This window comes from Hibiscus syriacus, unplaced genomic scaffold, assembly GCF_006381635.1.
Source record: "Hibiscus syriacus cultivar Baekdansim isolate YM2019G1 unplaced genomic scaffold, ASM638163v2 tig00111983_pilon, whole genome shotgun sequence".
Taxonomy (NCBI): domain Eukaryota; kingdom Viridiplantae; phylum Streptophyta; class Magnoliopsida; order Malvales; family Malvaceae; genus Hibiscus; species Hibiscus syriacus.
Genome location: NW_024063228.1, coordinates 446,989 through 457,706, shown reverse-complemented (window position 1 = coordinate 457,706; position 10,718 = coordinate 446,989). Strand labels below are relative to the sequence as shown.

Below are 10,718 nucleotides of genomic sequence, written 5' to 3'. Positions count from 1 at the left end.
CCTTAAAAATTATTGCATTAAAAAAGAAAGTCTAAATAATAATTACTAATTTGTTAATAAATAATAAGAAAGATGTTAAATTATTAATCAATAATTACTACTAATATATTAATTTTTTTAATAAACAATAAGAAAATATTAAATTATTAATTATTAATTATTAATTTACTACATCCAAATATCAAATCTTAATTATCCTACCCAAAAAATTTCTGAACTTAACGAGCAACAAATTAAGTCGAACAACAAAACTTTTTAATGAACACGAGTCGAGCATTGCCCAACTCGCAATTGACTCTCTCGATAAACATCTCTAAACATAAATATCCTTAACTACTCAGTTAATTAATTGATCTAAAAAAATATCTACAAGAAGTGATCTCAATAATTAAAGAGAATATATAAATATTGTCTATAATTAAAAAAAATTATAAACATATACTCCCTTAGCCATCTCGTGCCATTCTTATATTTAAATGGCTTCTTGCATAAAATTTTGAACATAAATATCCTCATTTTCGTGTCTCCTTTTTGTAAAAAGTTTAACGAAGTCCTCGGTTGGCTATCATGGAAACAAGGGGATGCTTTGTTGGTAATGTCTAAATTTCATAGAAAATCATTTCATTAAACATAATAGCATTGATTTCGAGCCTCACTTTTCAATTACAGTGGTTACTCATTTCAGAAAATATAATTAACATTGCCCTTGTTTAAATGATTCCTTACTAAAAATTTGGACAAATATCGATAATCGTAAAATTATTAGAACTAACGTAACGCTAATAGTATTATTTTACAATATTTTTAAATAGTATGAGTGCATATAAGATAGTATATGTTTAAAGACTTTTAACTTTTTTTACATTGAACTCTCGTATCCATGCATACATGGTGTTCGATCCCGAATCTTAAAAGATAACAAGAATCATTTAACTACTAAGGTCGGTTGGTTTGTATGATTTTTTTTAATAAAAGCTCGTGCAATATTTCAATATTAATATTAGTAAAAATTCAGATATTTATTTATTTTATAAAGTGAATGATAAAATTGAATAAACGTAAACTAAACTACAACAACATGTAAAGTGTAACGTTATGCAAAGTGGACTTTTTGTTTTGGATATATTCATAATTAAGAAACCCAAATCTCAGTTTAAGTGTATATAATTACCGTGTGCAGGTAATCTTGTTTTGAAAGAAGAAGAAAAAAAAGAGCTAAAAACTGCAGAATTTTGCATGAAGCCGAACGTGCATGCGTTCCTTGCTTTCTCTATTTAAGCATCATCATCATTATTCATTAACAAACACACCCTTCTGACAGTGCAGTACTCAGTCATCTCTCAGGTCTTCACTTCACCTTTCTAAATCCTCATTCTTTTATTTTTCTGAGTATATATAGATATACATACACATATGAGTTTATGTATTATCTTTCACTTCTTTGTAAACTAAAAGGTTCAGTTCTGTGTTCATCTTTTTCTTCTTTGAATTCTTTCAGGTATGGATTTTCTTCACTTGTCTTCTGTAACGAGGAGTTCATTCTTGTGCTCTCCTTCAAAGAATATATGTATTTTATGACAATTAAAAGTTAAAGAAAGTGAATCTTTTTATTCAAGGAAAAAGAATAAGATGAGATTGCTTTTCTTTGAAAAAAATTATACTTATTTAATATGCATGCAAAGAAAAGGAAAATGTAATTTAAGAGTGATAATGGATTTTAACTAGATTTGTTAAATCTCACAAGGTAAACTGGTTTTTACCCAGATTTTCTTACTGATTCCTTTATAATGCAGAGATTGTTCATAAATTATATCTCGAAAATCTAATGAAGCTCAGCTTACAGATAGCGTCACGGCCTGTCACCGTCCTCATCGTTCTGGTAATTTTCTACCTAACGGTTTAACTATTATTCTCTTTACCAAATTCATCTATGTTAATAGCTCCATTTTCTTACAGATGATGAATCCAAATGGTGCTCAAAATGTTTCATGCACTACACCAGAATCCCATATCATGTACATTGGTGAAAAAGAGTACAGTGTTAGTTGTTCAGCAGTAGAAATATCGGGAGTGCAATCGGTACGTTCAGTTTTTATCCTATGTTATCCGCATTCTTCATTTTCTCTAAAGTATCATGTTCGGTTCGTGTTTAACAAGTTTCAGTTCGGTTTCAGGTATATGCATTGGCATCACCTCGAAAAGGATCAGCAAGCCTTGTTCACAGCAAAATCAATCATTCTCACATTGCTCTTGTAGCAACAATTGTGTTTCTGGTGATTGCACTTGTGTTTTCATAACCTCAATGGGCAACACGGCTCAAAGGGAGGTGTTCCTGCACGACAAGCTCATAAAACAAGTGGAAGCGACTCAACAAGCCGAGAGAAAGAGCATGAACAAAAGCCTTGCCTTGGTTGGTGCCAGCCATGATATCCAAGCATCGTTGGCCGGAATCAATGGTTTCATAGATTTATGCCTCGCGAATGAAGCCCCCCGGGTCCGATTTCGAGTCATATTTAAAGCAAATGAGTCATTGTGCACAAGCTCTATTAGGTAACTTGTTTCCCTTGCTTTTAGCTTGCAAAACTTTAATTATCAGTACATGGGTCTAATTAGCTGCATATAACTTGCAGGGCTGCTTAATTCGATATTGGATACTAGCAAAATCGAAGCCGGCATGATGAATCTAGTAGAACAAGAGTTCAATTTGGCTGATCTGGTTGAACATGTAGATGATCTGTATCATCCCGTGGGTATGATCAAGGGTGTAGATGTTGTTTTGGACTCATGTGATGGATCCATTATCAAGCTCACACTAGTGAAAAGTGACAGAGGGAAACTCATGCAGATATTAAGTAATGTGCTAAGCAATGCTGTTAAGTTTACTGATGAAGGGCATGTATGCCTTAGAGCTTGGGTTAGAAAGCCTGATTTCGAAACCGGAATACTTTCTTCTAGCCTGAACGGTTTTCACAAGTACTTGTCCCGCTTGTTTAACGACAATAACGAAACTAATGGTGACGTCAAAGCAATTAGTGCAGTTATGCAGAATCCTGATTCCGTTGAGATCATGTTCAAGGTAGATGATACAGGTAAAGGGATTCCCAAAGAGAAACAAAAATCTGTTTTCGAAAACTATGTTCAGGTTAAAGAAACAGAAGCTGGACAAGAAGGCACTGGATTAGGCCTTGGAATTTTTCAGTCTCTGGTAAGTCACAAATATTTGCACAACCTTAGTTTCCTGCTATATATTAAACAGGTTCTATACATACGTATGTACGAAAGTACGTAGTACATTTCATTGTATGCATGAATGGCTAATTCGAATATTTCTTTGTTAGGTACGTCTAATGAGCGGAGAGATCGGAGTTGTCGATAAAGAGATCGGTGAAAAGGGGACTTCCTTCAGATTCAATGTTTTCCTCACATGTGAGATTTCCTCCAGCGGCAATTTAAAAGGGGACAAGGAGACTCAAGGTGATGCCATCCGCCCTCCTAGTCTGAGCTTTGCCACTTGAACTTCAAGTCTAAAACTCGCTATCCGTAGTACTAGCCCCAAGTCGGTCGGTTCTCAGGTTCTTCTCTTTATGCAAAACAAGGAAAGGCGAAGAGTTTCACACAAAAAATTATGCAGGGTCTTGGAATAAGTGTTTCGGTTGTTGATCAATGCAACTATCTTCCTTCTGCACTGAAGAAGATACAACTAAAGCTAAATTCCGATTATCATTCTTCAAGGAGATCAGATATGAGTCATAGAAGCGACAACTCTAGTTTGAGTTCGAAGGATGTGCCTCTAAGTGCCATGGAGGGAACTGACCATAAGTTACACAGACGACATGATACACCGAGCTTCATACTACTTGTGGTTGATGTCAATGCAGGGCCATTTTCAGAGCTCTGGAGGATTGTGATTGAATTCCGAAGAGGCCTTCACAGTACATGTGGTAAGGTGGTCTGGTTAGACAAACCGACCGTAGGCATGATCACTCCGATAAGGCTCGATCCCGGTGATGAAGTTCTGTTACAGCCTTTCCATGGTTCTCTTTTGCATCGAGTCATTAAACTTCTTCCTGAATTCGGAGGTACCTGGTGACAAGGAGTTTCGGGTAATCAAGAAAGTGTTGAAAGTCTTTGCACTTTCGGTGCATTGAAAATGGCAAAATAATTGGACGGCAAATGTGGTCAAAATTTGGCCACCAAATTTTGAATTTATGTAATGGGTAAATGACAAATTTAGTCATTGCAATTTAGGGTATTTATAAGATTAGTCCTTAAGGCTTCAACTATAAATACCCTACCTCATTTAGCTTCAAAACCATCCCAAAGCATTCTAGCTTTCTTCCAATACTAGAGAGAATTTAGAGAGTTTCTTGAGAGTTGTTTTCTCCTTTTTATCAAGAGAGAATTATCATTGTTTTCTCATTGGTAGATCGAGAGAGGTTGTAATTCCTATTTTCTCATAGTGAAATTCTTCTACCGTTGCCCGTGGTTTTTACCCTATATTATTTAGGGGTTTTCCACGTAAATTTTGTGTCTCTTTTATCTTCATTTTTATTTTCTCAAATTATCAGTTGTGATTTTGCTCTATCCGATAGCCGTCTTCCGCAACAATTGGTATCCGAGCCAGATTAGAGTGTGTAATATCTGCTTATTGTCTTTGTGGTTGCCACCAAAAGGTGGATCCTCCCAACATAAGAAAGTAAGAAGTTATTACCCATTCTTTGAAATTTCCAGAGAACTATTCACGATAGTGAAATAGTGGAAGCTATTCGTAAACGAAGCAATGGTAACGAAATTTGATATTGAAAAATTCAATGGGAGAAATTTCTCATTGTGGAAATTGAAGATGAAGGCTATCATGAGGAAATACGGTTGTCTAGCAGCTATCAGTGAAAGGCCAGTGGATTTCACAGATGACAACAAATGGATCGAAATGGACGAGAATGCTATGACAAAACTTTCATCTAGCATTAGCAGATGAAGTATTGTCAAGCATCGAGGAAAAGAAGACAGCTAAGGAGATATGAGATCATCTCACCAAATTGTACGAGGCCACATCGTTGCACAATAAAATTTTCCTTAAGAGAAAATTGTACACTCTCCGTATGCCAGAATCTACTTCAGTGACGGAGCACTTAAATACACTGAACACTTTATTTTCTTAGCTTACATCCTTAAGCTGTAAAATAGGAGAACAAGAACGTGCTGAACTTCTACTTCAAAGTCTACCGGATTCGTATGATCAACTCATCATCAACTTGACAAACAGTAATGTCACCAATCTAGTCTTCGATGACGTTGCAACTGCTGTTCTACAAGAAGAAAATCGGTGCAAGAACAATGAAAACAGACAAGTAAATCTGCAACAAGCAGAAGCATTGACAACGATGACAATGATGAGAGGGAGATCAACAGAACGTGGCCAAAGCAGCAGTCACAAACATAGTAGATCGAAGTCGAGAAGTAAGAAGAATTTAAAGTGTTACAATTGTGGAAAGAAGAGTCATTTGAAGAAGGATTGTTGGAGTCTAAATAAAAACTCCAATCCACAAGGCAATACCACAAACACTTCAGATGATGGAGATGCTCTATACTGTGAAACGTCAACCACCGTAGAAGGAAGAAAACGATTTACAGATATATGGCTCATTGATTCGGGAGCAACATATCACATGACCTCAAGAAGAGAATGGTTCCATCATTATGAACATGCCTCAGGAGGATCTGTGTATAGTTGCAATGATCATGCCTTAGAGATCGTTGGCGTGGGAACCATCAAATTGAAGATGTATGATGGAACAATTAAAGTTGTTCGAGATGTGCGGCACGTGAAAGGTCTGAAGAAAAATTTATTATCCTACGGATTGTTGGATAATAATGCAAGCAAGATTGAAACACAAAAAGGAATCATGAAGGTGTTCCGTGGAGCGCTTGTGGTGATGAAAGGCGAAAAGATAGCTACAAACTTGTACATGCTGAAGGGAGAGACTTTGCTAGAAGCAGAAGCCTCTGTTGCCTCATGTAGTTCAAATTCTGCAATGCTATGGCATCAGAAACTTGGACACATTTCAAAATAATGAATGAAAGTCCTTGTGGAGCAAAACCTACTTCCAGGCTTAACAAAGGTATCACTTACCTTGTGTGAGCATTGCATAACAAGTAAGCAGCACCGGTTGAAATTCAACACGTCAAATTCTAGAGGCAAAAGTGTTCTAGAATTGGTTCACTCTGACGTATGGCAAGCACCGGTTACATCCCTAGGCGGAGCAAAATACTTTGTCTCATTTATTGATGACTACTCTAGGAGATGCTGGGTGTACCCTATTAAGAAGAAGTCAGATGTGTTTTCAACTTTCAAAAACTTCAAAGCGCGGGTGGAACTTGATTCTGGAAATAAGATCAAGTGTTTCAGAACAGATAATGGAGGAGAATACACAAGCGAAGAATTTGATGACTTTTGCAGAAAATAAGGCATCAAAAGACAGTTCATATTGACGAACACTCCTCAATAAAATGGAGTAGCAGAGCGGATGAACAGAACCTTGTTAGAAAGAACAAGAGCAATGTTGAGGGATGTAGGCCTAGAAAAATCATTAAGGGAAGAAGCAGTCAATACCGCCTGTTATTTGGTGAATCAAGCTCCATCAACTGCAATAGAGCTGAAGACACCAATGGAGATGTGGACTGGAAAACCAGCTGATTATTCAAACCTCCATGTATTTGGAAGTATAGTGTACGTGATGTACAACTCCCAATAAATTTCAAAGTTGGATCTAAAATCCAGGAAATGCAAATTCTTGGGGTATGCTGATGGAGTAAAGGGGTATCGCTTGTGGGATCCCACTGCCCGCAAAGTGATCATCAGTAGAGATGTTATCTTTGTAGAAGATAAACTACAAAGAAAAGAAGACGATGAAGATGATGATAACGCTGAAAAGTCATAGACTACTCAGATACATGTGGAAAAAGAGTTTGAACAAGGAGGAGATTCTTCTAAAGTAGAACCAGCACATGATGAACAAGAACCAGAGAGTTCTGAAGCTCCAACAACTCGTTAATCAGATCGTGTGAGAAGACGTCCCAATTGGCACTCAGATTATGTTATAGAAGGAAATATTGCATACTGCCTTTTAACAGAGGACGGTGAGCCATCAACATACCAGGAGGCAATAAATAACTCAGATGCTTCACTATGGATGATGGCGATGAAAGAAGAAATTGAAGCCCTTCATAAAAATAATACATGGGACTTTGTGCCACTACCACAAGGAAGAAAGCCAATTGGTAACAAATGGGTCTTCAAAATCAAGCGAAATGGTGACGATCAAGTTGAGAGATATCGTGCAAGACTGGTGGTCAAAGGATATGCTCAAAAAGAAGGTATTGATTTCAATGAAATATTTTCTCCTGTGGTTTGACTAACAACAGTTCGAGTAGTTTTGGAAATGTGTGCTACATTGGACTTACATCTAGAGCAGCTAGATGTTAAAACAACTTTTCTTCATGGAAATCTTGAAGAAGAAATTTATATGCTCCAGCCTGAAGGTTTTGAAGAAAAAGAAAAGAAGAACTTGGTTTGCAAGTTGAACAAATCTTTGTACAGTCTAAAGCAGGCGCCGAGGTGTTGGTATAAGAGATTTGATTCTTTCATTATATGTCTTGGATACAACAGACTTAATGCAGAACCTTGTGCTTATTTCAAGAGGTCTGGTGATAATGATTTTGTTATTTTGCTGTTGTATGTGGATGACATGTTGGTTGCAGGACCCAACAAAGATCATATTGAAGAATTGAAGGCACAACTAGCTAGGGAATTTGAAATGAAGGACTTGGGATCAACAAACAAGATTCTAGGGATGCAAATTCACCGAGACAGAAGTAATAGGAAGATTTGGCTTTCACAAAAGAATTACTTGAAGAAGATCTTGTCAAGATTCAACATGCAAGATTGTAAGCCAATTTCTACCCCTCTTCCTATTAACTTCAAATTATCCTTCAGTATGAGTCCTAGCAGTAAAGAAGAGAGGATGGAGATGTCTCGAGTACTGTATGCATCAACAGTGAGAAGTTTAATGTTCGCTATGATATGCACAAGACCAGACATTTCACAAGCAGTGGGAGTGGTTAGTCGGTACATGGAGAATCCAGGCAAAGAACATTGGAATACAGTAAAGAGGATCCTAAGATACATCAAAGGGACCTCAAATATTGCATTATGTTACGGAGGATCAAACTTACTATAAGATACATCAAAGGGACCTCAAATATTGCATTATGTTACGGAGGATCAAACTTACTAATCAATGGGTATGTAGATTCTGACTATGCAGGGGATTTGGATAAAAGCAAATCTACTACATGATATTTGTTCAAAGTTGCTGGTGGAGCTGTAAGTTGGGTTTCAAAATTGCAGTTAATTGTGGCTACGTCAACAACAGAAGCAGAATATGTAGCAGCTACACAAGCCAGTAAAGAAACAATTTGGTTGAAGATGCTATTGGAGGAGCTTGGGCACAATCAAGAGTATGTCTCTCTGTTTTGTGACAGTCAAAGCGCCTTACATCTAGCAAGGAATCCAGCATTTCATTCAAGGATAAAACACATACGAGTTCAGTACCATTTCATTCGTGACAAGGTGGAAGAAGGGACAGTAGATATGCAGAAGATCCATACCAAAGATAACATAGCAGATTTCATGATGAAGGCGATCAATGCTGATAAATTTACCTGGTGTCGATCCTTTTGTGGCCTGTCAGAGACGTAAGCAACATGATGGTACAAGGTAGAAAGAATGGTGTGAAGATATGAATGTTCCAAATCAAATATTCAAGTGGGAGATTGTTGAAAGTCTTTGCACTTTCGGTGCATTGAAAATGGCAGCATAATTGGACGGAAAATGTGGTCAAAATTTGGCCACCAAATTTTGAATTTATGTAATGGGTAAATGACAAATTTAGTCATTACAATTTAGGGTATTTACAAGATTAGTCCTTAAGGCTTCAACTATAAATACCCTACCTCATTTAGCTTCAAAACCATCCTAAAACATTCTAGCTTTCTTCCAATACTAGAGAGAATTTAGAGAGTTTCTTGAGAGTTGTTTTCTCCTTTTTATCAAGAGAGAATTTTCATTGTTTTCTCCTTGGTAGATCAAGAGAGGTTGTAATTCCTATTTTCTCATAGTGAAATTCTTCTACCGTTGCCCGTGGTTTTTACCCTATATTATTTAGGGGTTTTCCACGTAAATTTTGTCTCTTTTATCTTCATTTGCTGTTAGACAGCTTGGTGTTGATGTTGAGAACTTTGTAAAATGGAAATGAGGTTGTAGAACTAGTTTGCAATGGTCTTAAAAAATCAGAGAAATGGTCTTCCTTATGACTATATATTAATGGACTGTCAGGTAATGTATATGATTTCCCACAACTGCATTAAATTTTGATGCCTGGTGGCTTGAGCTCCACCAATGCTTGATGAAACTAATGAGCTTTGATCTTGTTTTAGTGTGGCTTTTCCGATAGATGTTACCGATGAACGACTACGAAGCGACCCGGAGGATTAGAACCGAGGAAAAATACGGCATTCGCCTCCTGATCAACGCGTTAACTGCTCATACATCGGGCGAGGAGGCAATGGAAGCTGGGATGGATGTTCACTTGGTTAAACCTTTGAAGTCCAATGAACTGATGAAAGTCATCGAAAAAATCCAGAAAAAGAAGAGTGGTTGATTGATCTCATGGTGCGTCTTTAAGTCAGGTATATTGTACAACAACTGGGATGTTCAATCCAATAATTCGATTAATTAATTAGATTTTCATTAGCAAACACAATTAAGGTATTGACTAATTAAATTAGTCTAATCCGACAATTCGATTAATTTAATTAGACTTGTTATGATTATCGTGTAATGATTAACGATAAATAAATAAGATCAACCAAAAAAAATACAAGATTTACGTGAAAAAACTAAAAGAAAAAATCATGGACAGAGAAACAAAAAATTCAACTATCTCGAAAAATATAAAATTTGTTACATTACAAAACCCTATTCCCTTGTACCCAAAAGAAAAAAAAACTTATTCTTTATTTTTTATTTATAGAGAATAAACGGATAATACTGCTTGTCTAAGAGTAAATTTATCTATAGTTTTAACAAGATCAATTATACTAGAAGTTTAAAACAATTAAATTGAAATACATTAAAAGTGTAAAACAACTAAAAATAATTCAAAAATAAAAACACAGTTAAATCTAATTATGACCGAAATAATAATTATATATCAAATTTCATTTAATCAAACCCGAATAACCGATAATTAAAATTTAAGTTAGATTCATTCTTGAAATGATTTTAATAATTAAAAAATAATATTTCTTTCTATATTCACGTTTGAACAATATAATTTACATCTATACATAAATTTAGATCAAAATCTTTTAAAAATTATATATAACCACATTAAGATATATCTATTCTGTCCTAACAAGTTTTTTTTAAGAGTTTAAAAGCATTCTTGAAAATTTATACTCATAATTTAGTGTTTTCATGATTATATCTGATGAATTGGGTATCGAATTTTAGATTCATTTTCTATAAAGAGATGAGTAGATTATCAAGATATATTTAATCAAATTAATTAATCACTAAATTAATCAATTAATCTTTATGATCTTAATTAATCGCGCCAATTTAATATCAATCAGTCAAATTAATTAATCAACTT

At 35.5% G+C, this 10,718-nt stretch overlaps 1 pseudogene; it reads left to right on the top strand.

Moving 5' to 3' along the window:
* The first annotated feature begins 1,825 nt into the window (after positions 1-1,825).
* LOC120173741 lies at positions 1,826-4,090 on the top strand (annotated as a pseudogene).
* The last annotated feature ends 6,628 nt before the right edge of the window (positions 4,091-10,718 follow it).